The sequence below is a fragment of the Zea mays genome, chromosome 1 (genome assembly GCF_902167145.1).
Source record: "Zea mays cultivar B73 chromosome 1, Zm-B73-REFERENCE-NAM-5.0, whole genome shotgun sequence".
In the NCBI taxonomy this organism is placed as follows: domain Eukaryota; kingdom Viridiplantae; phylum Streptophyta; class Magnoliopsida; order Poales; family Poaceae; genus Zea; species Zea mays.
In genome coordinates, this window is record NC_050096.1 from 73,010,803 (window position 1) to 73,025,558 (window position 14,756).

General features: G+C 39.4%; 1 long non-coding RNA gene across 2 annotated transcripts; it reads left to right on the top strand.

Annotated features, from left to right (window-relative positions):
- Window positions 1-2,524: 2,524 nt before the first annotated feature.
- LOC103636293 (uncharacterized) lies at window positions 2,525-10,094 on the top strand. Of its 2 annotated transcripts, XR_004855268.1 has the most exons (8): window positions 2,525-2,579; window positions 2,790-2,879; window positions 3,457-3,515; window positions 6,292-6,375; window positions 6,770-7,016; window positions 7,171-7,211; window positions 7,271-9,285; window positions 9,361-10,094. It is a non-coding gene; the product is annotated as an uncharacterized lncRNA (long non-coding RNA). The 2 variants fall into 2 exon arrangements; XR_002749641.1 differs by having other exon boundaries at window positions 8,340-10,094.
- The last annotated feature ends 4,662 nt before the right edge of the window (window positions 10,095-14,756 follow it).

The following is a 14,756-nucleotide window of genomic DNA, read 5'->3' on the forward strand; positions in this document are numbered from 1 at the left end:
GAGAGCACACAGAGAGGAGTGGAGGTGTAGGGCGCCGCCGACGTTGTCTGCGGCCGTCACCGCCATTCAGTACTCGCGAAAAGATTCCGGGGAAGCTTTGTGCCGTGCGGGGCCTGGACAGGGCGATTCCGGGGGCGGTGAACCAGTGGGTCTCTGTGAATTGCTCGCCGGTGATACATCACCACCGCGGGTCTGCGCTCACCGTGGATAGGGCCTCGCACCGCGTGATTCACGGTAAGGACTCCTTCCCCAAACTCGTGTTCGTCTCTATTTCGTGTAGCCTTGTCCGAATCTGGGTTTGGGGCACCAGTGCCATTGGCGGCTTCCGCCGGCCATGGCCACCGCGGGGTGGGCGCTCCGCCGGGGGACTGTTGCAGCGCCGCCGGGGGTTGGTCAACAGTGGATGACGGATCCACGCCGTTAGATCCTTAGTGTGCGGCCAGGATTAGAGTAAGCATACCCCCCTCCGTGCGTGTAACTCTTGGCCGTAGATTTGAGGGTAGACGGTTGGGATTAGAAATTGCTTATTCCTTCGCGATATTGAATCCGGCCCGTCCATCTGAAATCGGGCAGATCCGGAGGGCTTGGGTCTTGCGCTAGCATCGACCGTCGGATTTTAATCTAGCAGTCCACATCCGGTACCGGTTCGGGTAATGAATGATCTAATCCGAGCCCTTGAATTTGGATCCAATGGCTTAGATGGCCGCGTACCCCTTCGCGGAACAAAATTGCACAAGAGCCCCTGAAGTTTTAGAATAACAACCCGCCATCCACCTTTGGGTTATTCTGAGTCTCGGGAAAACTTACGAGCTAGCCCCTGGCTTTTCTGGAAGTCGAGGCCTAGTCCAGAGACGTTTAAAAACAGAGAAATAATATTAGAAATTCATTTTTAATACAAAAACAAATCTAGAAACTTGTAAAATTCATAGAAATTCCATTTTTGGTCCAAATTGAACCATTCCAATTTCTAAAATTTTGTAACAATATTCTCTACCATTTAGTGTCTCTGTTTTGACCTGAAAGCAGTAAGAAAATTAATTTATCATTTAATCTTATTTCAAGCACTTTAAATCTTAAGAAATTCATAACTTAAAATCTATAACTCCAAATTTAATGATTCCAGTTCTAATGATCTTATTTTAATGTGTAGATTTTTACTGTATATTTTATTTATATGTTTGATGTGATGTTAATTTATGCTATACTATGTATGTATTGTGTTGATGCGAGTAGACGAGCAAACCACTGTGGAATCTGAGGTTCAGCAAGTAGAAGTAGCTGAGCAGGAGCTCATTGAAGGCAAGTTGTGCCCTTGATCACTTACTTTTTCCCAGCCATGTTCTTATTAATTATAATGATCTGCATAGGATAATTTTGATGGGACCCAATAGGTTACCCTAGTTTTGGCTATCTTTATACCTTGTTTACCACTGAAATATTTCTTTGGGTAGTACCTGCTATTGCTTTATGTGGATTTGGGTATGAAGATACTTTATTCATAATTACTCTTTTATTCTCTTTTATTATTACTGTTCATGTTAAGATCATTATGTTAATGGGAACATGGAGCGACCACCCGGGAAAACAGTGCTACCACAAGGGTATAATGGGACGCCCTTGGCTGATTAACTAGGAAAGCTAGTGGAGGTCTTCCTTACCCGAAAGGGGCAAGGGCAGTAGGGGAGTGGTCAGTGTAGGGAGGTCCTTGGTTGATTTTGCTGCGATGGCGGTCAGGCAAGAACCCTGCATTGGAGCTTCCTATAAACTGTAGCGGGATTTCTGAAGCTAGTGGAACTTTGTAAAGGCCTCGTAGTGTTACCCTGCCTCGCCTCCTCGGTAGAGGTGTATGGGATTGGCCATCCCTTGGCAGATGGGTAACATGACTTGTGGGTAAAGATGCGCAACCTCTGCAGAGTGTAAAACTGGTATACTAGCTGTGCTCACGGTCATGAGCGGCTCGGACCCTCACATGATTAATTATGGAACTTAAATTTAATTTGACATTTGCATCGCATTTGGGATTATTTTACTATTACTCTTCTTTATTATTATTAAGGTTTGATATTTACTTACACTTAGTAATTGCTAATAAAATTTTGACCAACTTATAAAAGCAATGCTCAGCCTCAGCCTTTACTTCATTGATTAGCCTTACACTTCATGAACTCCCACCTTTGGTGAGTTCATGCCACATTATTCCCCACAACTTGTTGAGCGATGAACGTATGTGAGCTCACTCTTGCTGTCTCACACCCCCCCACAGGAGAAGAACAGGTGGTTCAGGAGGAGCCACAAGGCGAGGAGTATGATCTGATCTAGGTGGCATTTCTCAGTCGACATTGGCGCCGACGATCCTTAGTTTGTTTTATATTTATTCCTTTATTTTGTAATAAGTCTTCCGCTATGTAATAATTACTCTGATGTTTTATGACATTTATCTCTATACACTCTGTTATTATATATGTTGTCTTTTTTGGCGCATGTATGAGATGCGCCCAGCTTTGTTCCTTAAAACCGGGTGTGACAGGGGCGTCGAGGAGGCGGACGGCAACAAGCCCACACATCCAACACCCTACCAGGTATGACAAGAACCCTCGCGTGTTGTTCGTGTCATCTCCCCACGTTGGGGGTGGGTTAGTGGGTAGGATTCAATCGTACAGGCCAGATCCAGTGCAGGAGGATCGGTAGGTCCCAATCCAGGGCATAATTATTTATCATGCGCCCCATCTGATCGAGTTTGTTCGGCAGTTAGGCATAGAAACCTTAACTCCTCATGTATTTTTTTCTAGGTCTTTGATGCTGCTGCTTCACCAAACAATGAAATGCTCTTGATGCATGATTCAGGAGCTAGGAGGATATCTATTGTCGTCGAGTTACATGTGAGGCAATTTTCTTTGCACTGTTTGACTGTTCTTAATAGATTGTGTGACTCTTACCGTTGTAATATGGGCTTGCCTGACCCAATGGTGATGCATATTAGTATGATTGCTTGATTGGGTCATAAGTCCTTGACATTGTTCTCTGGGATGACTGAGCCCAAATCTGTGTATTGGGACAGAGATCGTGATGCGAATATCCTCCCACTGAATTATTGTCCTTGCAGAATTGATAACAATCGGTAACCAGAGCCAGATAAGGATGGATGGGTCTTTTAGGTCACAAAATGGGTTTTGTCGCTAATTTCCTGTGGGATGTGGTTGACTGCCTGATAAGTTGATGGTTGTAGTAGATAGTAACGAGCTTTTTAGAATGTTAGTGCCAATCTTTCATTTAGAATGATCGATTACGAACCTCTCCTAGTCTTCTTTACTGCACTTTGTTTCATATACGAAGTGCTGCCTTTGACATGGTTGAACAGGCCAACGCTACACTGATGTTGTTGTGCTTTTCTCAGTTCAGTTACTATCTCCGATCATCAATACAATGGCCACTGAATGTGCGCTATTATTTTTGCAGGAAGTTGACTTTCCTCTGCTGCTGTTGTGCTCAGTGTGGATGACATTGTGCTGCCTCAGGTACATCATCTATTCCACTTTTCTGAAGCTTATTCTAGCAAAAAAAACCATTCACATGCGTCCATGGCTGGTTTGATGTTTTTGTACAATAAATTTTCAGAAAATGTACTAACATGGTTTGATGTTTTTGGATATCAGTTATACTTTATTTTCCCGAGTGGGACTACCTTAAAAAAAATCAACCACATGCTTCCATGGCTGGTAGTAGCTTCATTTTGCTCACGTATACAACTTACATTTCTAAACACACAACGTTCCTTTTCTTCATATTAACAAATTATATTAATCTGTGAGATCTATTTGATTGTGTTACCTCAATTTTATTTACCGTATTATTTTGAGCATAAAATACAATTTACCATATTAAATAAATCTAATTCGAATATGTAAGGAGCGTGCGATGACCTCAGCCATATTGGTCTTGCTCCGTACCCCTCATGATTTTGGCAGATGTAGTTAGGAAATTTCCTTAGGTTAATTCAAATTATATTATAGAGCTATGACGTTGCATTACATTGTGATGCGAGTTCTATTGATCAGATTATTTAGCCTGCAAAGCTTGCTGGTACACAAATTGGTTTATTCAGAAGGTAGGACAGTAAGATATTTGTGCTGCCTTAGATTAGCTTGTCTGGAAGTATAACGACATAGACTTTATTATTGTTAGACATGACCTTCTTAGCCTCTGTTACTGGATTATGTGCCCAATTATTTTTTTTAGTAATCTTTGTTTATTTTCCGCCCACCATAACTGTAATATATGTTGTAAAGTGGGTGTGATTCCATATTTCTTTTAATTTCGAGCAGATATTATTATATGATATGAGTAATCTGAGTATTTTTGGTTTAGAACTATTACTATTATTATATGGCATGGTATTGTTGTATATTGGTACTTATACAGTTCTGATTTCTCTTTACTGCGCTTATCTGCAGGTACAACTTTCCTTTTCCGTGCTTAAGTAAAAAAATGTTGTTCCATTCGATACACAGTCGGATTATTTGATTTAAAGCCTTGCTGAAGTTGACATTCTGATATATCGTGACTCTGGTAAAAAATATTTTCAAGTTCGGAAAGTAGGATACTTCATTTAATATGTCTATCACACATGTTCACGGAGATAATTCTACACATGGTTTTTATACCTCTTTTTGACCCTGCTTGGAGATGGAAGCGAGATTTTGAAGTTTTAAGGCCTGCAGTGCCGTGGTCTTGCGTTGATATCTGTAGTTGTACATAGAAATTTTCTCATTTGGTGTATGTCTTTGCTACTTTTTCCTTAAACATAAATTATATTTTTATAACTATCTGGCAGTTATTGATCTATCACTGCCTTACTACATGTTACCTATCTGGCAATTATGAGATGCCTATTCTTTTCATATGTAAATCCTAAAATATTCGAATCCATTTTATATGTAAATCCTAAAATTTTCGAATCCAAAGCCACCCATTACAATATTATGTACTGAAATTATATCTTTTACTTATGTGTCACTCTGCATTTTTTTAAGATTAAAAAAAAATTCTTCCTTATTTTATACATGGTTAAACACCAACCTTCATGATTCACTGGATATTCTTAGTATTATCTCTAACAAAAGAATTTATAAAGTTCTTTCCCCACAAATGCAAATATAGGTATTAGCTTATTGATTTTAAATTGGTTATTAAATGTCTGGCATGGATCTCCTCCCTGCTCACGGGCCTCACCATCCTCAATGGCGAGTGTAAAACTTCGCACCAACACACTCGACAAGCTTGATGGCGACCCCTACGTCAACATCCGCATGGGCAAGGTCATGTAATTTTTATCTTCATTTCAATAGTGATTGAAGCAAATGAAAATTTTAAAATTTTGGCAGTGAGTATGCAACACTTCCAAGCAATGTATAATGTATTAATGTGGGGCTGTGGGCGTTGGAACGTGTGTGTTGACTAGCTTTGATTAGCTTGTCGATATACATACTTAGCCATCTATTTTTTCTTCTCCTTTCAAATGCTAGGCTATTGCTACTGCTGTTGGAGTGTACCATTTAACTTGATATATGATTTAATAGATGCTTTGTGTGCATAAATCGTCTACAGTTACCATCTGGACTTTTTTAGCCATGTTTGAGAGATGTGACGGAGTTTGGATTTCACATAAAAAATGTAGGTCCAGTTGATGTTTAATGTGCCTGAACTGCAGTTACAGTCATAAAGCTCAAACAATCTTGAGCATTTGGTTTTACATTATATTCTCTGGTTTCTGTTTTTTCTGATTTGTGTTCTGATGATGCAAACGCTTCCATTTTTTATGTTGCTCCTGCACAAGATTTCCTGCACAACCAACTGTTTTTTGAATTCTTTTTGTTATTTGATCCAGGGAGTGGACACAATCAGGCTCTTGCGCAAGTATCCCCTGAATTTACTACCTGTAGTTTCGAAATGGACTTACCCAAAAAAATATTTGCACTAAGAATATTTATGTTTGTTTAGTTGGTCTAGACAAACCACAAGATCAGTTTAAGCATTGCTTCCAAATGCCATTAAATATTTATCTTGACTGAAAATTCGCACACAAGAATAGTAATATTCTATGACCAAGTGACTGTAGTATGAAGAAGCATGTGTCATTTTCCTGATTAATTTAGCTGGTTCAACTCTGTTGGGGTCCCAAGTCTTGGCCAGAACTTGATGTAATTAAACTCCTTTAGACAATTGAGTACCTTTCTATGTGGATTTACATATCCCTTTGCTTATTTAATAACTTCTGCAAAATTTGAATCCTAGGCAATGTCAACCTCAACACCTTGATGAACATGTTCAGTGTGCTTGGTGATGGTGGTGGCCTTGGTGGTCGAAATGCTTCTAATGGTTAGTTCAAAGTTGAGCTTTTAGTATTAGGGACAAAGTTGAACTCTCATTTGTCCACACCTCCTTTTGTTGGCAGTTCAAACAATAATGATTCCTACAACTTTTTTATACTTTTAGGTCCCTTTATGTGGCACACATGAATACCTACCACTCCATAATGTTGTTGAATGATTAATTATGGACTGTGGACAATGCAAGATGCATTTTGAGTACCCTTTTGATCTAGGTCAGGCTCAATTTGTGATTGTATTGCAGTATTTCTATCCATTTCATTTTTAACACTGCCAAAGTTGGGTATGCAGTTGTACATTAGTCAAGTAGCCATGTCTCATAACATGAATACATTGTTTGGCACTTACTTTCATTAATTGCGTAACTTTTCCCTTGCTGTCAGGCTCTGGACCGCCATGCTTGCGTCTGCCGCGGGACGTCCACGCCGCCATCGCCCGTGAGCAGCTCCGACAGCCTCATCGTCGCGTTGCACCTGCACTTGTGTCGCAGGCTCGGGTTACCGTCGGTGCTCACGCCGAGGAAGGCATGATCCATGCGGAGCAGCCCAAGGCGCGATGCCACCTCCGCTGTCACGCATGATGAGCTGCTTCGCCTCTGGCACCGCCTTGTTCCTTCGCGATCTCACATTGGTACTGATCGCTTCGCACTGCTCTTGATTGATTTTCATTTAGACTTTAATTTAGCTCTGTGGAATATTTTTTTGCTTTGGCAAAATCGAGATGCTAACTTTTAGAATACTTCCAATAATCTCAATTAATGTTGACTTGCCCCTTGTCAAACCAGGACGGTGGATGAACTTGGGCTTCCAAGATCCGTAATACAAGGTAATTAAATTGAGTACCTTTTGTGACCTCTTCTGTATTTCTAAGCCTTTGTATAACAGCTGCGGACAAAACCTGTAAACATGCTGGATGAACTGGAGCAGCTATTGAAAGGTAACTCTATGGTGAAAGAGCTAACGCCTAGGACAAATGACTACCTTGTTTCATTTCGAGAATGCATGTCCACCATGATTTTATCTGTTAATTTGAACAAAATTCATGTCAAAGCACGATAGGTACTTCTTGATATTTCCTTGATTTGCACAGTGATTGAGTGAGCTTTTAAGGGTACGAATGTAGCAGCCTAGAATAATTCTATATTTACTTACTACTATAAAGAGCGGGAGCAAAATATAGCTATACAGTTGATGTATATTTAGCATATCAAACAATGCTCAAGATACTTAATTAATTGCATACTATAGTTAGGCTGTATATACCAATGCAATGGTCACTAGCAAGATAATGCAGCCTCACAGTCTTATGACATCAGCCAATATATAAATTAGACCATTTTTGTTGCTGCAACTGCAACTAATACTATGTTGAAGTGTTTTTTGTTAACTCTGCTCTGAAAATGCTTTTTTGCTTCACTCTTTGACATATCTATATGACTATATAGCTGATGCCTGTTTTTACTATATGCTTATCATGAATCTCATGTTTTCCATATGAATAATGCTAGCTGTTGCAACATCTTCGTTGGAGCTAATGATACATTTAATCCTAGACTTGATGGCAAAGAACGGGTGCAATTTTTTGTCTCTCTATTTCCTATTTATGTTGCACAAATAATTGTTTCCTTTTGTTATCCAAACAAATAATTACTTCCTTCTCTCCACCCTTTTCTCCAGTTGTAGCGAGTGAGTTTTAGTAAGGGATAAACAATAGTAGGAAGAACTCTGTTGTGTTTCAATCTCGAGTATTTGATGGATGGGGCATTGTTCTATAGATGGTGTATACATAAATGATCTTAACTGTCATTTTGGTCAAAACCACAATAGTTCTACTTATGTTAGAAAATCAAAAGATTTAAGTGTCTTCCACGGTTTAAAGTTCATGATGAGCAAATTTGACTTATTTTTAATTGTTTATCATATTTTGAGAATAATTTTGCTGCCTATTCAACAGATACCATGGGGGGAGCATTTGATCTAGCTAGCTGGCAAACAAGATTTGGTGGTAACTGTTTATGATGAAACAAATATTTCGAATCATTAATTGCTATGTTTGTGTCTGCATCCTGTCAGCAATTAGGATGTGACAGGACATGGCCTCCCTCCAATGCAAAAATCCCAAAAGCTCCTTGCAGACACACTTATTTGCATTCTTTGCGCTGACATGCAGTTAGGATGCGACAGGGCCTCCCTCCAATGCAAAATCACATTAACCATGTCACCGCTGTCAATTGTTTTCTTGAGTTTGTTCCCAAAACCTCTTAATTATTATTGCCCACGGATAGTCATGTTATCTACATAATCCGTTTTTGCCACTCTTCAGGGTTCTGCATTGTGAATAGAGGTTCATCTTTGTGATTAGATTGCCACCGCCGCTGCTTTCTACTCATTCGACGAATGTTTTGCAAAGAAGAAATCTGGTTTATCTTACCCTCGATTCCTTCCTATGATACAACTAACAAAATGAATTGGTACATTCAGGTATCTTTAAAACCTTTTCACTTCCAAATTAGAATGATATCATGCTCAAGAGGTAACATTTTCTGATGTTTTTTATTTTAATAGTAATTATTGGTTGCTGACTTCTTTAAAACTATTTGTGTCGTACTTCAAGCATCTTCTACACTGCAGCTAAGCTTTGAAGAGTTATGGTCTCATATAAAATAGGTAATTTTGTACTAATTGTTTTCTTTATTTTCCCAAATGTGTGCCACTTCCTTTAGTATTTTTGCAGTGCAGACGATTGAAAACTACTGTTTTATATCACCTCTCTGTCATAGGAATAGTTTACTACTCTAATGCTCATTCTATTAACACTAACAAAAAGATATATCGCTTGAAAACAGGTATGTATTTCAATCTTCTAGATTTATATTTCTTTCTTTATATATACAAAACAGGTAAATTTGTACCATTTGTTTTATTTTTAAAAAAAGAAAAGGTATGACACTTACATTAGTATTTTTTCCCACCAGAAACGATTGAAAACTATTGTTTCCCGTCACCTCCTGTCGTAGTAAGTGTTTCCCGTCACCTCTCTGTCGTAGGAAGAATTTACTGCCCTATTACTCATCTTATTAACTCTGACAAAAAATCTCACTTTAAGATAGGTACATATTTCAATCTTAATTCTAGATTTATGTTTCGTTCTGTACATAGTGGTTTCATTTTTTCTCCCCTTTCTCTCGTCATATGAATATTTTACTCCATTGGCTGTTCTATTTACTTTAAAAACGTGCCATAAAATATGTGTGTTTCACTATTAAAAAAATATCCCTTCACTTATGTATTAGTGTTAGAATTACAATTATTTTTTCTTTTCCCAAAAGTTTAGAAATGTTTTAAGCGAACTATGGATCTTTATGTTTGTGATAATGTGTGCACATCTTAGCCCCTCAATATGAGGATTTCCAATTTTCTACAATGGTGGGAGAGATCTTCAACTATTGTTTCTGACACTTGAAAGGATGGCTTGGACCCTCTTATTATCCTGGGAGCCTGGGTGGTTTGGAAGCATAGAAACAGAGTGGTTTGGAAGCATAGAAACAGAGTGATGTTCGGTAGAGTTTCTTCCAACCTCACTCTTATTCTGGAGTCCGCTAATGAGGAAAGCGAGAAATGGCAAGCTGCAGGAGCCAAGGGTTATCCTTTCTGGCTGCTCCAAGCCATATAATTTAGGGTGGTTGGATCCTTCATGGATATTTTCATGTACTTCTATTGTTGGCCTCCGTAAGAAGTGCATGTACCCCGGGCGTCTTTCAGCCCTTTGTATTCTTCGTCTTTTAATATAGTGGGGCGCAGTTCTCCTGTGTTTTTCGGGAAAAAAATATGTGCATCTATTTAAGTCTCTTACCATTAAGTGTTTATAAAATATGTTTCATTGTTCTTAGCTTGATATGTGGTAAGGTCTTCTTACTTCTTTCTTGATCATCTATGTATGCCTTAATTCATATACTCCGAAATAATCTTTACTGTTAGCTATGATTCTTTTTATCAAAACTATCTTCAAGTGCATCTAACAACAATTCGTTCAAAAATTTTGTTAAAACAGAAAATGACACCTACTTTATTCTCTACGTATATCGCGCGCGGGGCACGCGTCATACACTAGTTGATTTCTAATTGTGATTTTGTCCATACTTTTCAAACTTTATGATTTTGTCCTCCACTTTTCTTAGATGAAGCTTAAAAGTTACCCCTATTTTATGATTTTACCTCCACTTTTCTGTCAGAGTAGGGGTAACTTTCAACTTCTTTGAGAAAATCGGGGGCAAAATCACAAATTTTTTAAAATATGAGCAAAATCACTTAGAAAAGGCAAGAACACAGTAGCCCGATATCGTTAGGTAAATAGATCTTTAAATTATTTTTCTACTAATCACATCGTAAATATCAGAACAACAACTGTTTTAGAACGGAGGCAGTAGGTACGCATTATAGAGTTTCTAAGTATTAAGAATTCTTTAAATAGGCTCATACTACATATGCCTTAGCGACTACCATATATGCTTTGAAGGCTACATCTATATGAAGCGACTATATTTATAATTTTATACCTATAACGACTATCAGCGGCTCTTCCAAATAGATTAGATGTTTCTGATGTACTGATGATGAGTCCCTCGGACTATAAAAAAATAAGACGAATTATAAATTGGAACAGAGAAATTATGTTCAGAAGCATACCGGACTAATAGATTTTTTTCTATATAACACACAATATGTTCTGCTAGTATTTTTTCGGTACACCCCACGGTCTATGGTCAATGATGTTCACATGGTAGCTTATTAGATCTTTACATATTATTTGTTTTATGTGGCACCCAAATTTTACTAGACCAATGATGTTGATACACAAAATATCAAAAAGAGAAAGTTATTGAGGAATGAGACGCAGATCGATGAAGCTCAAACACCAATAAGTATCAAGACCTAGCTCCCCCTCGTCTCGTAATTATGATGAGAGTTCTAATCTAATAGTCTTAATCTATCTTTATGACTGTCCACTGTGAAGGATGAATATGTTGCAAACATAAGGTGAAGCATGTATTAAAGATAAGCTTAGTTGAGCATAAACCCTAAATAAACAAGTGATGGTTCAAACATCTATTTTAGAGACATTTTATGATTGGTAAATGTCAACTAAACATAGATAACAAATGAATCCATACTTTATTGATAAATATATTATTTACCAATATCAAATTATAATTTAATAGCAATAAATCATGTGATAGTTTGATAAATCTATAACTTAATTTTTTCTATAACAGCATAATCATATCATTGACTCACAAGACATAAGAACATTCATGCTAAAGAGAGAATCCATATTTTCTATTTAACATGTTTTAAACCAGTTTTAAACTTTTAAACAATAGAAACAAGATAAATCAATAAATTATTAGTTACACATTTATTGGACAAATTTGTCTTTCCACACCATATACAAATTAACACTAGTTTATCATAAAAACTTTATCACAATTGAAGAACACGAACTATAATTACAAATTTAACAATAGAAATATATAGATTTAAATCTATAGCAAAAACTTTATACTAAACTATATCGTATTATATCTATGTCTACTACATAGATCTATGTACTAAGAGTTCAACCAAACTTGATTTTTTTAAAAAGTATGTGATTTAATACATATTTTTTGTATCGACTTTTTAGCCAAAGGATACTATTCGAACGTGTAGTAAGCTATTAGACACCATCAAAAATGAAATATGCCTAGTACCGTTATGTCCATTTGCTGAAACACATCATACCAATTATTTTATTTATCTCCAAGGTTTTAGGAGAGAGGTCGGAGAAATGTCTCCAAATTACCCTTCTCTTTAACCTTTTATGTCTGTTTAGGACAATTTTTTTTTTCTTCGTGAAGAGCTTTTCTGAGAATCTAGATTACTAGATAATTAATCTACCCATCATGAAAATCTAGATACCATATGCTTGCGTGCGAAGTAAGATAAAGGGGACTGCATGGTTTAGAGTTTAGGAAGCGATGTAATCCAACTCAACAAATTCTGCATTCACGTTGATTTAGACAATTTTTACAGAAACGATTCTCGTAGAAGCATGCTAAGAAACGAAATATTTTGCTGCCAAAAGCTGATTCGGATGACCATGTCTTGTTTGGTTAAGAGGATTAAAGGAGCCAGAAGTAGATTAAGGAAAAGCGAACTAATTTCTCTCTAATCTCAATCTAACCAAATAAGCTCTGGAAGGCCACTAGTACATGAAAAGGCAGCGGGAACGTGCCGAAGTGTGCCCAATGGTGGTGGGGGTTGCAGCGGCACGAGCTCCATCCTCGGCTGGACGCACAGTGGTCGACGAAGGTCAGTGATCAGAGGCATAGCCAAAAAAAAAGGAGACCATAGGTAATATTTAATATATTATATATGTAGTATATGGGTGTTTGATTTCAGTGGGGGTTGCGACGGCACGCACGAGCTTCATCATCGGCTGGACGTGTAGTGGGCGAAGAAGGATAGTGATCAGAAGCGTAGCCAAAATTCTTTTTATATAGGAGGTCATAAATCTATACTACCTATTAAGACTCTAAGGGGTAAGCTGCCCCATTCTTGGTTTTGCCATTCCTATTCCCATGTGTGTGTTTTCATTCCCATTCCCGGTTCGATTCTGTCATTCCCATCGCGCAGGTGGAAACCGCTCCCCTATCACCACCCGAGCCCATCACCACCACCGCCCCATCCCGGTCCTCATCGGCGAGATCCTCTCCCTCCTCCACCTCGGCTTCGCGCGCGTCGCCACCCCCCATCCCCTCACGAGCCGCCCCACCATCTCGGTCCTCGTCGGCGATATCCTCTCCCTCCTCCACCTCAGCTCCGCGCCGTCGCCGGCTCTTGCTCTCGCCTCCCTCCATTCCCCTGAAACGCAAAGCGGAGTCCAGATTGCAGTTCCTTCGGCCGTCACATCAACCCCACGCCGCGCCACCAGCCGCCGCACGACAGGACCCAGATGCCAAAGAAGATGGGCGTGGACTCCAAGGCAGAGGCGGCCTGCGAGCGCCGCTCCACCGCGGAGGTCGACTGGCGCGACCACCGAGAGCGCGTCGTGGAGGAGCAGTACTGGGCCGCCTCCCCGCCTTCCTTGCTGCTGTATGCACAAATTTCTCCTCTTCCACTACCGACCCGAGCCATCCCATCCGCTCCGCATCCTTGCATCGGACCTCATAAGTTTGAACCAACAATCAGCTGCGGGGGCCACCACCTCCTGAGCTCATACTCCTACGCTGTAGCCTGGGTAGCGGCCTCGTTCTGCTCAGGTGTGACGCCACGGTGGGAGGCCAAGCTGTGGCTGGCGGTTATTTAGTTGCTAGATCCACGGTGGCGGCTATGGACAAGAGCATGCTCGGCGACCTAGACGGTCTCCCCGAGGAGGACAAAATGCGGATGGACGCCATGATCGACCAGCTCTAGATCCGTGTACGCTAGCTGTTTGTGTCTTCTTCGGATGGTTTGTGCCCCCGCTACACTACAAGTATATTTTGTATACCTCTCTGGCACTGGTATTGCTTCTTCCATTTTTCATTAATTACATAGCTAAATCAGTCTACATTGGTAATCGAATGCAATAGATACTCTGCAATACAAATGTCAAATGCGCAGTAGCAACAGATCCATACACCCTCCTTCCATTTTCATGACTAGGTGACTGGGTTTAAACTAATAGGTTGGAAACATTGCTTCTAGCAGTATACAGACCTTCTGAATCACTCGTCAGCCATACATTTGAAGACTCGGCTGTAACACATAACCCTTGAGCTGGGTTGCCAGTTGCTTCGTTTGTGTTTCAGTCCAGTACTCAAAGAGTTGTCAAATTCAAGCAATTACTAATTACAAAACTAAGCTCTCAATCAACATGCTTGATTACGCTCTCAAACAGTTTAGGACATTGTTTGAAGCCAAAAGCCTTGTTTGCATTATGAGTACAGAAAGTGTGAGGCCGAGCTTCCAATTATACAAGCTACTGATTGAACCACCAGTCAATTTACTACTAAAAAGGAGGTATAAAGTATAAACATGGCTATTTGATATTCCACATCTCGCTGGTAGATGGTTCCATGTCTCACTTGGTGATTATGTTTCACTTCATTCTCATATAACTGAAGTTTCTAATGCCACTTATTCCCAAGCACTTACCTGGTTCATAGTTATCTTTGCAGAATTAATGCTTTGAAGGTGACCAGTCGTAGACACAACGACAGTTCCACACATCCCATCTAAGGTGAGGCATCAACTTTTTATTTTTCTGTGGAATTCAGTACCCAACCTGAGCGCTTACTACTTGTTGTCGCCAGTATACTTTGGTCATTTTTTGTATTGCAAGTCACAT